Genomic DNA, 17,086 nt, shown 5'->3' with positions numbered 1-17,086 from the left:
TAATTGTTTACTATATGCCTCAATGTACATATAGGCCTACATGATCATATTCATAAAATTGTACATCACTCACCAAATGCAGGTATCTGCCAATGAAAATTTCATTAAGCCCCCATCACACTTATTCCGAATCAAGCAGAATTGGCCTGAATGAAAGGACTATTGTTTGACCACCAGTTGGTCATTTAAATCTACTTCGAACACCGTTCGAAAATATCCCTCGAATGTTTTGAACATGCCCAAAACCTTCGGGACGGCCAAAAGAAATGACAAAAATATTTCGAATGCACTCAGAATGCAGTCAGGATATTTAGAATGCCCCTAGAATGTCCAAGAACGTAGCACGAATTATTAATCTGACTCCATTGCGGTTCATTTTTACTAGTGTATGATGATACACCTGGTCAATTTACTGAATTTCAACTCCAGTTTGGTGAATTCATAAGTTCCTCCCAAAAATTTCTAGATTTTTTGAATATTTTTTTTCTTTCCAGCTTCTGCTTGATTCCTGCTGATTCCGAATAAGTGTGATGGGGGCTTTATACAAGCACACATACATGTATTGTTAAGTGAGATCCATAGTAGTAATCACTTCAATTCTAAAATAACTCTACAACTCAATGAAAATACAGTTTAAGTGACTTTTACTCAAACAATGCTTCCGTCTAAAATTATATAGGGGAAGGCGGGGTAAGTTGAGCATAGGGGCAAGTTGAGCCACCGCCCCCAGGCCAATAATGAATGAGTCAGACATTATGGTGGTGTCATGTATTGATGACCCATTACATAACCCTTAACCCCACCACATCGTTTTCAACTTTTGAAACAAAAAGTACTTTTTTAGAGGGAAAAATACAAATTTCAGCCAAAAAAGTAAAAAAGGGTGTGAAATAGATAAGTGTTTTTTACACACACACTTCTTTACATATAATAAAGCATAAGAACAATATTGTCAGTCCAGGTATGGATCTTCATTCTTGTCACAGTCTTTTACATGATGGATACATAAGAAATGTGTGGATGCGAAATTATCGCATTAAGTTCGGACTGGGGTAAGTTGAGCCAGCAAACATGGGGCAAGTTGAGCAATGGTAAATATTATGGTAATGTAAATAAAAACACAATCAAATCTTAAAAAGCCATCGATATGCAGGCAGAAAAGAGCAAATTAACATGACAGTTCTTTTACTTTTAGAGAATGTTAGTATTTTTAGAGAATTAGCAAGTGAAAAGACTTCAAATAAAAAAATTGACATGCTGGTTCTTCCCGCATACATTTTGTACATAGTTTTTGTGGCTCAATTTACCTTCGAAGGTGGCACAACTTACCCCACAGATGGGGCAAGTTGTGCCACTTGACATCGGTTTTTTCAAAGGTCACAACGACTTTCAGTGTGGGGGTAGAAAGTTGTATATTCGTGAAAAAGATTTCCCAAGAATCAAATTTAAAGGCAAGGTACTAATAATGCTACAATATAATATTAGTCATATCAATTCTATCATGCAAAATGCAAAAAGTGTCACAACTTACCCCGCCTTCCCCTACTCTTTGTACAAGAGTTAATACATGTACAGTATAGGCCTACATGTAGGCCTACAATGTATCCCATTTTTTGTGATTGAAGTTTGCATGTTGCGAGACATTGTCAGAATCTTCATGGCCTCATATTACATGAAGGTATTGCTTTAATACGAGAGCAGACGTACATGTACGTATGGGCTATCATGCCAACCAGTGTACATCTATCTGCCTTTGTATTGATTCATTTATCACATGCAGGTCATTAGAATTACATGCAGGGCCCTGGTTGCTATGCGCATGTGTTTACTACATAGTAGATGAACACTTGGCATTCTTCATGCACTAGGCTTCAAATTATTATTAGCAGGAAGATATATCATGTATGTTTGAATTAGACCAAGGCTCTGTTCAATCAATGCTGTTTTATCATCAAAACACGGTTTTCAAAGTTGTTTTAGGTCAAGCCATAATCATTTGTGATACTTTTCTTTTAGGTCCCTTTTATAATGAATGTCTTTTAAACACAAAAATTGAAAAGACAATGAACCGCATAGAATGTGTTAAATGTGATACTCCACCATGACTGTGATTGGCTAATGCATAGCGCCACTTTTCCTTCAGGCCCTGGTTTGCTTTCAGATGCCTGGCTTGCACCGCAATAGCAATGAGCAGGCTAGCCCGGCTCTTTAGCAAAGCCAGATAGTACCATACTAATTGGCTTGCCAGCCCACTTTTGGTAAAATGTATTCTGAAACTGGAGTTGGATAAGGAAAAATACATTTAGCTGTACGTCTTCAAAATATAAAAATTAAACATTTGCCACTCTCCAATCTGGGTAGCCATGCTAAAGCCGGGGAAATAGTATACAGCACTTATAAAAATAGAATTAAGTGCCTTATGTTGCATTAATATTATTATTACATTAAAAAAATGTTGTGTTTTTAATCCTTTTTTCAGTATCCATATTGACATAGGGGCAGTGAGACAACAGCGCCGCATTCAAATAGTGTCAGCAGCGGTGTTGCAAACATTAAACCAGGGTAAAGATTTGAAAAATAACTTTGAAAGGGTTTGTCCCCTTTTTTATGAAACTTTGCCATAGGGTATTGTTCCTTAGTTTTTTTAATGAAAATGTGTGATATTTCAGTGTCAAAAATTTGACACTACAGCTGTATCGAATTGCATACCATGCAGACAAGACTTACAGGAGCATAAACATTCCACTAAAGGTGTGTGTTTGTATGAGCTCATGAAGCTATTTTACAAACATGAATCATGATTCAAAGCACAAACCTAAATAACTGTATCTGCAGAATAAGGGTTTAGTTGACCCTCTCTCCAACGCTGTTTCTCCCCCATTTCAAGCCTAGCCAGTGTGCATCATAGTTTGCAGTTTGACCCAGGAATTATAGGTCAACTTTAACGTGGGTTTCATTGCGAAAGATACACTATGTCGATTTGCAATACATGTGTATGGCTGTGTGTAGTGAAAGAGAAGAATACAGAGCTTTCGATTTTCTTCAACTGCAATAAAGTCCTAGTTCACCGGAAGTGGTGACAGCACTTGTTCAGTATCACGTTCGTACAATGATGAAAACAGTTTCGATTTCAGTCAACGTACCCGTACCAGGCTACAGCATATACCAGCATGATAGCGAGTGGGCCGTGGGCCGATGCTCGGCCGGAGAATCAGGCGTAGCATCATGCCACGAACCAGTGGGTCGACTGGGGGTGCAACATTTCAACTCTTGCGCAAAAACACAGTTGTTTGGAAATAGAACATCAATTACCTACCGGATATGTAGTGTCTGAAAACAGGACACACTAAATGTAATAGAAAAGCTGGTAACAAGCAATAATTTGCCGTTTACCAGCCCTGCTTAACGTATCTCAAATCAACGTAATTCAAATGTTGATGCAGCTTCATTCATTTTTGCAAAGCTTGTATGACATCATGTACGAACTAGCGCTCGTTCGAGCACTATGACACCGAACGTCAAAACCCTCAAATACGAGTCACAGATTTGGGCAGTGAACGAGAAGGCTCATCACAGATTACTTCGCGCATGCGGAGGACTTCCAAAATTTCTTTAATCCCGTACGTCCACGTGGCTTGTCACAGAAAATGAAAGGTCTCCAATACTGCTGGCACCATGCAGTATGATGTGAACACAGATGTACTGTAGGCCCAGGCGCGTAGCCAGGGGGGGCGGTGGGGGCGGTCACCCCCCAAAAAAACAGGAAAAAAAAAAAAGAAAAGGAGAAAAAGAAAAAGCGAAAGGAGAAAAGGAAGAAAGGTATAGCTTTGTTATTTTTTCTTTTGTTGTGTCAAAAGAATAAAAACCTAAACGAAACGTTGATCTTCTCTTTTCATACAAAAGTTTGCTTCCGTGCTCCGTGCAGGAACAATATCAAAATCGCCTTTCCCTTATGTTTCCCACACCTTTTTTCTACTCCGTTTTCCACCTTCCTGGCTGTGGGAATCGTATATTCTTGCCAGAATTATACATGAGTGTAAAGAGTATGAAAAGTATTTTTTTGTTTAAATTGCATTGATACAAAATGTCGGCTCTTCTGTTCGGAAAATTAAGTCCATCTTCTAGCTTGCATTATCCCTTTCACATTTTGAGCTCGTTTTTCTTCTTAATCGAGTTATATTCTAAGAAATATCAAAATTATAACATGTTAACCTCCCCCTCCCTGCACCCTCCCCCCTAGGGAGCGCGCTTCCCTCACTTACCGCCCCCTCCAAAATTAAATCCTGGCTACGCAGTTGTGTAGGCCGACACAATGATGTTATAGAATCATGATTCAAATCACTGTTACGATTTTGCGACCATTTTCAAATGTGATTCTGCAAAAATATCTTTTCAAATGCCCCTTTTCTGTGTTTCATGTTTGTAATTTGAAACACGTTTACTTTTACTTTTGGCTATTAAAAAAGTAACTATAACTAGACAGAGTATGATTTTGTAGAAATGTCTTTCTAATTGAGTCTACTCATTGGGACTGTATGCTATAGGTCTTCAAAAATTATGTTCTCCTTACATGTAAACTGTGTAAAAAAAGCTGCATGTCGACTGTACATAAGCCCTATTTCAAATGCCATATTACATACAATATACTAGGACAAGGTGAATCCAATTATTGTAGGATTCACTTTAAAGACCTTCAAAGATCCATATTTTATGAGCCATTTGACTCATTATGCCCTTGGAGCAATATCTTAGTAATTTGCACTGAAAGGGAGATAGAAAACAAAGCTTTGTTTATTACCATGTAGGCACTCTTACACATTAGATCTAATTGATTTTTAATTGGGCAATATGGAGTAGATTAATTGCTTCTTGTTTTCAGGCAACCTGTTCAAACAACCAATAAATTCACTCTCACTGACTGATGGTATAACAGTGCTTACAAAGCAGGACAGTACCAAATATATTTTTTATCTACATACATGTACATGTGAAGATGAAGTAGATGTGATATTTATGCTTGTACCTTCATGATAATGAAAAATGAGAGAAAGGTTCATACAGATGCTAAAGATACCTCCTGTAGTATGTTCTTCATTCCATACAAGAGAACACTTCTGGTATTAAATATAAAGTAAATGAGTCCCAATATTATATCTGCACTATAGTTTTAGCATAGCTGTATGCTAATTGTACTTTGAACTGTATATTCATTGGATATAATTTATTTCAGCCTTTATGTAGTACTAGAAGCTTTGCTGGGCCCATTGTCGATTCAAAACACTGGTAATTATAAATTGTACTGCACAGTACTGACTGCTGTGCTACAATGTCAGAGACATCAAGTGATGATCAGAATACCGTAAGTATCGGACTATAAATCGCACGTCCCCATTTTTGAATGAATCACGAAAAAAAGAAAAGAGAATGTCATCTTCTGACTTTCTATCCCTTACATGTATATGCGTATTTAAGAAATCAAGGAACCAAGAACAAAAAATGTAAAAAAAAATACAAGTCTTACCGGTAAAAAATGATGGGAAATCAGCGCTGCATCGATTCATCTGCAACTGATCATGAAAGACAGTTTCTGACATTATTGGCCACTTATACACTCACACAACACTACCGTTGTACGTTGAAAGTACGGTACATATCAAAAGCGCCAGCTTATGTTGACATTTCGATAAACGTGCAGGTCTTATTCTGCTGCGCTGTGCTGTCGATTGGCGTCTGTCTGAACTTTCCGCTTTGAATCAATGACAACAAAGTCATACTATCATAGAGTCAATTTCAGTTTCATGAAGGTAGATGCATTTGTCAGGCGCAGATCCAAGGGGGCCAAGCAGGCCCTGGCCCTCGTATTTTTTGGCACCCCCCCCCCAAAAAAAAAGGTGTCCTTTTTAACTTTAGAGAAACGCTGAAAAACAGAAAGAAAAGTAAGATGGAGGTATTATACCCATGTTTAATTACGGCCTTGTAACGACCGGCCTGCCCGACCCCCCCCCTTAGGCCTACTCTCAGTGGCACCGCATTCTGTTATGTACGCAAACGATGCTACCACACCTGCGCCAATCAAAGACATTCTCCTGTACATGGGTTTCCTGCATGCCATCAACGGCCGAGTAGCTTTGCATAGGAGGATTAGACAGCTCACACTTTTCATTCATGACAGATTATTAAAAAAAAATTGGCTAACGATTTACGCTCGCAATTAGTAATAAATTAACCCATGCATCCTATTCATAATTATAAAAGTGTTTAAAATGTTGAGTTTTCAGGCCTTAATCTCAGTAAAATTTTTCTCATAAAGGCTTATTAGATTAATAAAGAAGATAATAATATTTTCATGAATTCCTAATAACTAAATTGCCCCCTTTTTTCAGAATGGAATATCAAAAACTTTCCTCTCGTGCTTAGGAAGAGGAATAGGAAGATAGTCATCATTTTTATATGATGACAAAATGTCTTGGTCCTAGGTAGAAATAATAATAAAAAACATCAGCTCGCGCTTTGCACTCAAATCATTTCTTAAAGGTCAAGTTCACCCTAGAAATTTGAATAAATAGAGAAAAATCAAACAAGCACAACACAGAAAATTTCATCAAAATCGGATTTAAAAGAAAGTTATGACATTTTAAAGTTTTGCTTCAGTTCTATGCTCAACTCAGTGATATGCAAATGAGAGTCGATGATGTCCTCCACTCACTATATCTTTTTTTTTTTATTGTTTGAATTACACATTATTTCATATTTTCAGATTTGGCAATAATGACCAACTTGGCTTAACCACATTATGTTAAAGACAATTGTAATCGACATGGTCAGGGAAGAATAAATATTTTCTTCACATGACAATGAGGAAGAAATTGAAGTATTTCATATAATGAAATACAAAAGTAAAAGTGAGTGGATGACGTCATCAGTATGCATGTGCATATACATGTAACTGTCTTGTGAAATTAAGCAAATCTTTAAAATGTCATAACTTTCCTATTTTACAACTGATTTTGATGAAATTTTCAGTGTTATGCTTGTTGGATTTTTTTACTTTTATTCAAGCGAAATTTTTGTTGGGGTGGACTTGTCCTTTAAGTGCAATCCACATCCACTTCACAATTTTCCAACATAGTGCTTGAAATAGTGCTTAATTTGATCCTTTTTCGGATGGAATATCAAATATTTTCAGCTCAAGCTTCGCACTCGCATTATTGATTTTCATGATAAAAAAATGTATTCAGAATGGCCAGATTCTAGGTCTACATCTAATACATGCGCACCCATGTTTATTGAGATAGGCAGCTGGTTCATTATTAAAAAACATGCTTAAGTTATCCAGTTTCAGATCAGTTTTCTGCTCGCACTTTGCACTGATATTATTAATGTAGGAAGATGACCAATTACCTATCCTTTTCATGATAAACAAAACATGACTAGAGTGTCCCGTTTTTAGATCCGAATCTCAATTTTTTCTGCTCGCGCGTGCTCACATGAATTGTTTAGTTATATACCTTTCCCGTTCAAAATTACAAAAAATGCTTAGAATGGCCAATTTTTAGGTCGGAATGTCAAAAATTATCAGCTCGCGCTCACATTATTTAATTGTTGAAATATGTATCGTCTTTATGGCTAACTGCAAACAGGCCCTTTTCGATCAGGCCAGAAAGTATATTAAAAAGTTCTGCTCGTGCTTCACGCTCGCGGTAACTTCTATTACGCATCTTGTTTAGGACCACAAGCATTGCACAGAATGTTCAATTTTCAGGACAACATACATGAAATTTCCAAAAATTTAGCTCGCGTATAAGATTATTATATATTTATGTTTGATAAGAATAAAGCTAAGAAGTGATTGTTAGGAATACCCCTTCAAAGAAACAAACAAAAATCATCTTTGAACGGTCGATCAGGGAAAATATGAGTGAATTTTTTTTTAGACCCCCGTATTGGCGAAAGCTGGATCCGCCCCTGTTACTGTAATCAAACTTTGATGGACATTTATTAAGTCTAATAAGATACCGGTAGTCATAGTCGCTTCCCATTTTTACCCACGGCTCGTACCCCTCTAAACGACATTGCCCCAAGCATTTACGCTTGGCCACCCGACGAGTTGTAAACTGGTAGTGGTCTTGGTTTATTTTCAGGCTGAGTTTGGCTCAGCTCAGTCCTAGCTCTGTGGATTAACCGCACCCCGACTTTTGGCTCTTATCCGCGGAGATAAAGGTGCAGTTTATAGACCGATACTTACGGTATCTTTTGCCATAGCATTTTACAGTTGTGAGAGAATAACTAAAGAATGAGGGCTTCATGCTGAACTTTGATTTACTAACCTTCATTTTTGAGGAGCGCGATTGCGCCGGCGCTCCTACCGCGCTCCTAAAAAAAAAATAAGGAGAACAAAAAATCGCGCTCCTAAAAAAAAAAAAAAAGCCTTCACAAAAAGTTGCTGAAATTTCACATTTTACATCTTTAATATTCACGAAATACGCATCTGTTTTCCATAATTCCTTGAAATTTCTTTTGATTAAGTTGGAAACTACCGAAAAAATGAAGAATATTCACCTCTTTCCCGACTCTGATTTGATTTTAAACTCAGTAAATATTTTAGTCCCATATGTAGATTTTCATGGCAACACCATGGAAGTCTACATGTGGGACTACAATATTTACCGATTGTAAATTCAAATCAGAGTCGGGAAAGAGGTGAATATTCTTCATTTTTCTGATAGTTTTCAACTAAATCAAAATAATTTCAAGGAATTATGGAAAATAGATGGCCATTTCATGGATTTAAAGATGTAAAATGTGAAATTTTAGCAATTTTTTTGTACAGTATTTTTTTTTTTTAAGCAGGAGCGCGATATTTTGTAAACGTATTGACCCAGGCCTAGTTTCACCACAGATTAATTAATAGCTACACAGCTATTGCATATACAATGTTAAGAAAAATCTACAATTTATCATACATGTATTGTATTGAATTGATTTGATCTCCTCAAGGAGAGCGATTCTGAGGAGCTCAATTGAGCTCCTCAAAAAAATAAGAGCGATTTATTGAGCTCCACGAAATTATAAACGTGAAGGACTGGATTTAAGGAATGTACAGTGTATGTGTGGTTATCTCCCCTTTAGACACCAAACCTGATTGTTTTGTACCTCCATGTAATTATTCTGTCATCAATCAAGCATTATTTAGGCCTATATGTTAAAAACCAAGGGTATGAGCATCATTTCAGACTTGAAACTATGAACCCACGAGGTGCAAACATATACATGTAGAATGGTACAACAGGATAGAGCCCAGGTTACAAGATCTGGCACTTACAAAAAGTCTTTGAGGCTGTTCTCACTACGTTCCTAAAACTAGTTTACTGGAAACTAGTTTAGTGGAAACTAGTTTAACGCTTAGTGAGAATGGTCGAAGCGGTCTTGGAAGCGATCTTCCAAACCAGTTTGGAAAACCACCTCGCGATGTAGTTTTCAAGATCGCTTTGCCTCGTTAAACTGGTTTTAGCGTAAGTGAGGACACAACCGTTCTTCGGGAAGCGATCTTCGCACATTTTGAGCGCGCTACTCCACACGACAGGTGTAGAATGCCTATGCTGCGGTTTCGAATTTTGCGCGAAACATATCACCCCACTGAGAGCATTTCCATAGCAACAAGAGCGCTTTACGTGAAGTGATTTTAAAAACCACTTTCGTGTGATCAAGTGGGAACGCTAGCAAAGCGATCTTCCAAAGTGGTTTCCTGAATCGGTTTCCAGTAAACTAGTTTTAGAAAGCGTAATGAGAACGGCCTCTTTGAAAAAATTAACCATTTGCACCATCTTGTTTAGACTACAATCTCTGCATAAGCTGCAGCTATTTTTACACTAGCCATTACTTAGCAACGTGTCTGAAAAGGTGAAAGGGCAAACTGGCTGTGGAGCCACTGCCTACCTCTCCTTTTTGTCTTCTAATAAGTCATTGCTTTCTTATTAATGTGTGGTGGTAGTTTTGCATGTGAAAAATCCCCACTGAATCATGTTTGATAAAAAGCAAAACGAGAGTATTGTCATCATTTAAATCTCTTTTTCTTGTATGATATTTCAAGCCATCTGTGAAAAGGACTTCAAGCCAGGGCTGAGCTAGTTACAGTTCAGAATATTGACCCATTTATTGTTAGGGCCTGATCCTAAAATACCTTAATAGCCTTACCTGTTTAGATCTTCAACCCATCCTCTAAGTCTTAGATGTCTAGGATTTATACAAAGGCCTTCATATACATATGTAAATATTGAAAACAAATGGATAAAAAGTGGGTGTGATTGTTGCTTTGGGAGAAAACAGAAAAAAGTGACCCAGTTATTGTTTGGGCAAGGGCTTAAAATACTTCCTTGGCTGGCCTCCTTGGCTATTTTTAGAACATTGTCCTCCATTGCTGTTGAGGGAGTGCAATGAATCAGCTTGAGTGCACTGATGGGTGACCCCTTGCATGTCTGAAGTATTGATAAGAGAGCTAGTCTCGTCTACAAGCACAGACTCAAATTTGACACTTTCTTTAAAAATACCATGGCGGTAAATTGCCAATTAGTCTACTGCTAACTCGTGTACTCACCATATGGTCTACTTTCATTTCATAGTCTATTGCCATTCCATCCATCAACATTTCGTCTATCAACCAATTGGTCCAATAACCATTTGGTCCAACTATCACTTCGTCTAATCATCATTTTGTCTATGACCATTTCATCTCATAACCAGTTGGTCTAATATCCATTTCAATTACATTCTTTTTGCTTAATTAACACTTAGTCCAATTAGACCAAATTGTATATGGACTAAATGGCTACTGGACCAACTGGTTATTAGACAAAGTGGTGAGTGGACGAGTTGTCAATTAGACCTTGTTGATAGTGGACAAACTGATGTTAGACCAAATGATAGTAGACGAGTTGGCAATTGGACGAATTGGCATTAGTATTAGACGAATATTGGAAATAAACCACCATGTCTAGGGTTTAATAGTCTGCAAGCACAGACTCATATTTGACAATTTAACCAATTATACCATGTCATGTCTAGAGTGAAGAGTAGACCCTAAACTCTGTCTGTGTCAGTACACAGTGAATCTTGTCTCACTACTTCAGACTGCATTATATACATGTACTATGCAAATTGCAAAAACCAAGGGTCTGTGCCAGCATGCAATAATGGATACCCTATTAAACACCAACACATTGTATCTGAAGCTAGATTGCTCTGGTCTCTGTGTACCTGTACAGTGTCGTTCAATACACCTGTAGTAGTAGAGATTCAAATTTCCAATTTAATATTTTATCCGATAATGAGTCTTCTTTGAGTTTGAGAAGCTTTGAAGAAGCATTGTTTGGTCTTTTCTTTTTTGCTCTCATTGTGGTGCAATCACAGGTCTGTATCTGTAGGCTTCCATGAAGGCCTACATGTACTACTAAAAACCCTCTGCTGTGAATATAAGAGAAACATCTCGGCCTGCAACACTGAATTAGTCTGCTTGAGCCAACTGTACCATGCTAACAAAATGTTCACGCAAAGTGAAATGAATTTAGAATCACCCATGGATAGTTTGTGCTCGGGTGAACTCGTACTGTACTGTAAAGCAGCCAGGCAGACGCATACCCGCATACCATACGAAAGAGGGTATCTCAACTGACTGGGCTGTGTGGGCTGTATAATTGCGTTTATTTCATGTGTGACCCATCAGAAGTTCGAGTCAGTGAGCTAATGAATGCCTCTTCCTTGCCTGCTAGCCACACCATATTACCTGATGTGTAAATAATTGCCCGTTTGTCAAAGGCACTAACATTTTCAACCATGACAGGATTGGGTTCTGCCCTTCAAAAAGCCCAAAGTGTAGGCAGTTAGGTCAAATTGTCGTTCATGTTCCTTTTGATGGGTTGTTGTGAATGGGGATGAAACGACGGTACCTGTCATTGAAGCTAATGAATCGCAAACTTGATGTTTTGTGAATTTGTAGCATGGGTAGACAACCTCTCTCTCTCCTAACATCTGTCCTACATGTAAGCATGGATACAATGCCCCTGAAACCTGTGAACGTCCACGGTTTGCTTTGGTTGTTCTTATACCTTTTTCGTCCCTCATTCAACAGACCGTTAACACATTGCTACAAGAAAATAACTATAAATAACCATTTTTTGTTGATTTTGCGTATTAGTGCATTCATGCGCACTACAAGAGCAGACATTCTGTGATGTCATGAGCATTGGTTAGGAGAATAGAATAAGATTATGCATGCGTGCTGTATGGATATGTGTTCTTGAAGATTTCCGAACCCACCTGCGTGCACGGCAAATCAATACTGACTTGCCAATCAGTATTTCCTTTGCAATATCCACTGTGTAGATTAAATGAATAGGACAATTTTAGGTTGGCAGGCAAAATTATGGACGCCTTGAAAAAAAAAGAGAGAAGAGAAAATGTGATTGCTTGAAGCATTCAACAGGTCCACTCAGTATTATGTACATGATTGGAAGCAGGTGATGTGCGCATTTATGAATATGAATTTGTTTGGTGTTGGGCAGCGATGCCCTGACAACATGTGCAATATGTAGCAAGAAGTTTAACTACACTTTAATAAAGCTAAATGAAATTAGTTGCAGTAAAACACTGATTTCGTGAGAAAGTATGTAAAACCAAGGTTAAGTATTACTATATCATCGTGGATCTAGATCTGGTACAGTTACATAAACTGAACTTCGTGAAATCATAAAATCTAAGCTGAAAAACGATCACACTGAAGATCGCCAACACAGATAGGCACACGTGGGACAGTGTATATTATTATGGCTGGAATAAAGACCCGATGGAAGTGTGGCGGAAGTGCCCGAATCCGCGCTTATTTTGCTTATTTCTCAGCAATTACACAATTTCTTCCTGAATCCTTTGGCACATATTTTTTATTCATACAAACAGACACTTGGGTGGTCATTATATTGGATTCTGCAAAAAGTCATTTGGAGATCGTTACCACAACTGGCATTTATCTTTAACTTACTACTCAGAGCTGTTTTCCAATATTTTCTTTAGAATAAAATAGAGAACTTTGTGTATTTAAGTGCTGGACAGTACATTTTGTACAGAAGATTTTTTTACTTTCTTTTCTACATTGAATTGTACATATCAAGTATCCATTTTTCTTTATCGACACAGCTATTATGCATTGTACATGTGAATTTTCATGATTGTTATGCCTCCATCCACCGAAGTTGTTTGCCAACCACATGTATTTTCAGGTTGTTAATCCATCTGTCCCGATTTTGTTCTCCCAATTACTCCAATTATTTGACAGAGCAACTCCAAATTTGGTACATACATAATGTTTATGCATATCAATGTAGAAGTGACGATTGTGGGTTTGAGGTTTTGACATGTACATGTATGAGGTAAAAGGTCACGATTGTCATTAAAGGTATGGTCCGGGCTGAAATTATTTATATCTTAATAAATAGAGTAAAATTGACAGAGCAAACTGCTGAAAATTTCATCAAATTCGGATAACAAATAACAAAGTGAATGAAAATTTTAAAGTTCATTAATATTTTGTGAAAACAGTTATATGCACAATGTCATGAATATTCATTAGTTGGGCTGAGGATGTCACATCTCCACTTAACTTTTTCTTATGTTATTACCTGAAATCATAATTGTTTCATTTTTTCATACATGTGTAAATGATGTGTCTCCATTATAATGAAATAAGTTGCGGCAATAAATAACTAATGCACTCAATCAGTTGTCAATCCATTTATTTTAGTTCTTGGTTGAAATTTTTTAAATAAACCTTTATATTTCATATAATAAAATACAAAAGAACAAGTGGGGATATGACATCATCAGCCCACCTAATGAATATTCTTGAATACATGCCTAGAACTGTTTCAGCGGATTAATGCAAATCTTTGTTTAAACTTCACTAACTTTGTTATTTGTTATCAGATTTTGATGAAATTTTCAGCATTTTGCTAGAGCTGTGAATTTTACTATATTTATTGAGATATAGATATCTCCAGCCTGGACCATCCCTTTAAACATCCTTGTTTTTGTGATAACTATAGATTTAGAACCATGTAGGTGTTCAACTTCAAACTTGATCATGAACCTATATGCACGATTTACGGGTCATTAAATTGTGAATTCAAATGATGTGTTTATGGTACATGTAAACAGTTTGTTTCCTCTCCTACTTTTATTTTGTAGTGTAGAAGTTGCATGAAAAATTAAAGTAAAAGGTGATCTGTCATAATATGACAGACCACCTGAATATCCTTAGTCTTCCAAACTTGCACTTGTCCTCTGCATTCATCTGAACTGTCATATCATGCATGGAGCTACTAGTAGCTCCATGGTCGTAACAGTCAACTTAGGTAAAAAAAAAAAAAATCAATCAATCAATTTTGAGATTTTTGCAGAAAATAAAAACTTTTGCAAGTCCTATTCTGCTCGTCAGTAACTAAATTAATTTCTAGGCAGCAATTTATTTAAGTTATCAGGGGATTTTCACGGCGATGCCATACAAATTGTTGATAAACTGCGCAAATTCTATTGGAAACGTGTACTGTAGCAAAGCAAAGCAAACAACAGCTGCGCGCACTAATATACAAATGAGCAGTCAGCCAAACCGTCGTATTGGCACTGCATTGACTTTGCACGTGAAAAAGTGATATGACATTCTTACTGACTGTGCGCATTGAAATTGCGGTCAGGGTTGTTGTGTCCCCTATGGCGTTTTTGTACAGGGGAAATCTAAACCGCTCAAACCAAAATTACAAGCATGTAGCTGTTTGGTGATATTTTCTCTCTGATCCTTGGTTTTGTGTAAAAATAAAGATACCAATATCAAGCAATTCTCGCTACCCCAAATAGGAACAAAAATCTCATAATGCGCGAGACGAGATAATTTTCACTCCGTCGGGTCGTCATCACCACTTCCGGTTTAGAGTCATGCTCGTGCGAGGTTCGCGATACTGAGTTTTCCACCACGCTGAAATCGATGCCAATCAGCGTAATATGTACAGAGTATTATACTTTTTATTACATTTGGTCAGTTTTGATTCCATTTGAATTATAAATAAAAATAAAAAATATATTTCACGTGAAAATAATTTTTATTCATTTTTTTATTTGGTTATAAAAAAATCAAATAATCAAAATAAAATTTTGCATTTAGCGACCGGCCTGACATCACGATCGTATTCAACTAGAAGCTAAATATATACAGCATTCATTTCGTTCAATTTTTCGTCGACCACAAAATGGATAAAAATCAGTTTCGGAACTTCAAAAAATCTTAACTGACAGATGAATACCGTGCAATGGAAAGCGTCGGGCAGAATTAGTGACTTTAGCAGAAAAGGCTGTAAAACTGTTAAACTGTATCGTGAAAGAGAGGGTTGTGATCAGGAACTTTCCGAGCGAAAGCGACGTTGTGTTGTTGTGCATGAGGGCACTGTTGATCTGAATGGCAAAACAGTGCATTGGACTTCCGAACAGGAAGTTGTAATACCGAAAAAGCTATCCCATAATGCAATGCACGTTACAGGGATTTTCCCGGATCTCGGCGAAATCGCTATTTGGGGTAGCGAGAATTGTCTTGGTCTTTCCAACCACGTATTTTGCTAGCAATGAATATTTTGTAAGGCTGGGGAACTAGTGTGAAAATTATAGTAAACTTTGAGTTGTAAACTTTGAAGTTGATTTTCTCTGAAATAGGTTTGCACTGTTGTATGTGTGATAGGACGGTTTGGATGACTGCCGACGATGTTAATTCAGCGAATTGTAGATCTTGATATAGGTGCCTACTGGAACCATGTGATCTGGGGGCCGTTTCATAAAGCTGTTCATAAGTTAAAAGCGACTTTAAGAACGACTGGTGAACCTTTCTTACGCATACCATTACATGTACCACAAGAAAGGATCATCAGTCGTTCTAACTTTATGGAACACCCACCAGGAACTGCCCAGCATATTAGATTAATTAACATGGATGTGCCTTAACATATTGATTATGATTGGTAATTATTAATTATCTTGGGTGTGTATCATGAAAACATGAAAAACATATTTTTTCTCTTCTTAATTTCAGGATAACTCCAATCTGTATATGGTCTTGGATTTTATTCCGGGCGGTGAAATGTTCTCTCACTTACGGAGAATTGGCAGATTCAGGTAAGAGAATATGTTTTTTAGACAACAGCTTAAGTTAATCCCAGGCTATCCTCAACCCCAGACTTTTTTTTTTCAGAATTGAGACTTTTTTATTCTTAATCCCACACTATTGAGAACTTAAACATAAATCAACCTATACTCATTAATCGAAGAATATCGCAAAGGTCAATAATATTTTTATGATTTCTGACGATAAATGTGTACACGATCATGCTCTACATGGTGTGATTAAACGGTGCTGCACCATCCCGAGTTTGCTCAATCTCGAGATTTTAGCCCGATCGGCCCTCTTCGCGATTAATCTCGAGATTCAAGAAACCCCGTCTCCACCATCGCAAGAAGAGCGATTCCTGCTCGAGCGAGGCATCGATGCATTATGGTCTGACGCCGTGAATAAATAATCCCGAGTGCGTCTGCACCTACGAATTAGCGCGATAATTCGTAAAATAGCGTGCTATTTTGCAAATAATCCCAAGTTGACTTGGGATTGCAATTTCGAGATTAATCCTACGAACTAGCGCGATGATTGCGTCTCCATTGCAAATAATCTCGAGATTGTTCAGATCGGGATAATTTGTCAGATCAGAAATTGCGCGCTAATTTGAAAACTCGGGATGGTGCAGACGGTCCTATTGAGAAGAACATGAGCCATACTCCGCACATGTTTAACATGAACTCAAGTATACCCAAAAAAAAATGTTTAACATTAACTTTTGCACCAAAGTCTTTGCATAAATGCATTTCATGACATTCTTCCACTTGGTCTTGAATAACTGATGCTTATCCCACCTTTTCCTTAATAGCCCATTTGGTTTCAAAGTACAGCTCTTAGTACCCCACATGTCTGGCTTGTAACATAATGGGCCTTCTTTGTAGAAAGGTTAGC

General features: G+C 37.4%; 1 protein-coding gene across 1 annotated transcript in view; it reads left to right on the top strand.

Moving 5' to 3' along the window:
* The window catches only part of LOC129272120 (cAMP-dependent protein kinase catalytic subunit 1-like), a 127,432-nt gene that overhangs the window by 78,573 nt on the left and 31,773 nt on the right, over positions 1–17,086 (top strand). The window lies entirely within an intron of this gene.

This window comes from Lytechinus pictus, chromosome 11 (assembly GCF_037042905.1).
Source record: "Lytechinus pictus isolate F3 Inbred chromosome 11, Lp3.0, whole genome shotgun sequence".
NCBI classification, from domain to species: domain Eukaryota; kingdom Metazoa; phylum Echinodermata; class Echinoidea; order Temnopleuroida; family Toxopneustidae; genus Lytechinus; species Lytechinus pictus.
Note: the sequence above shows the minus strand (reverse complement) of the source record. Positions and strands in the feature narration are given on the sequence as shown.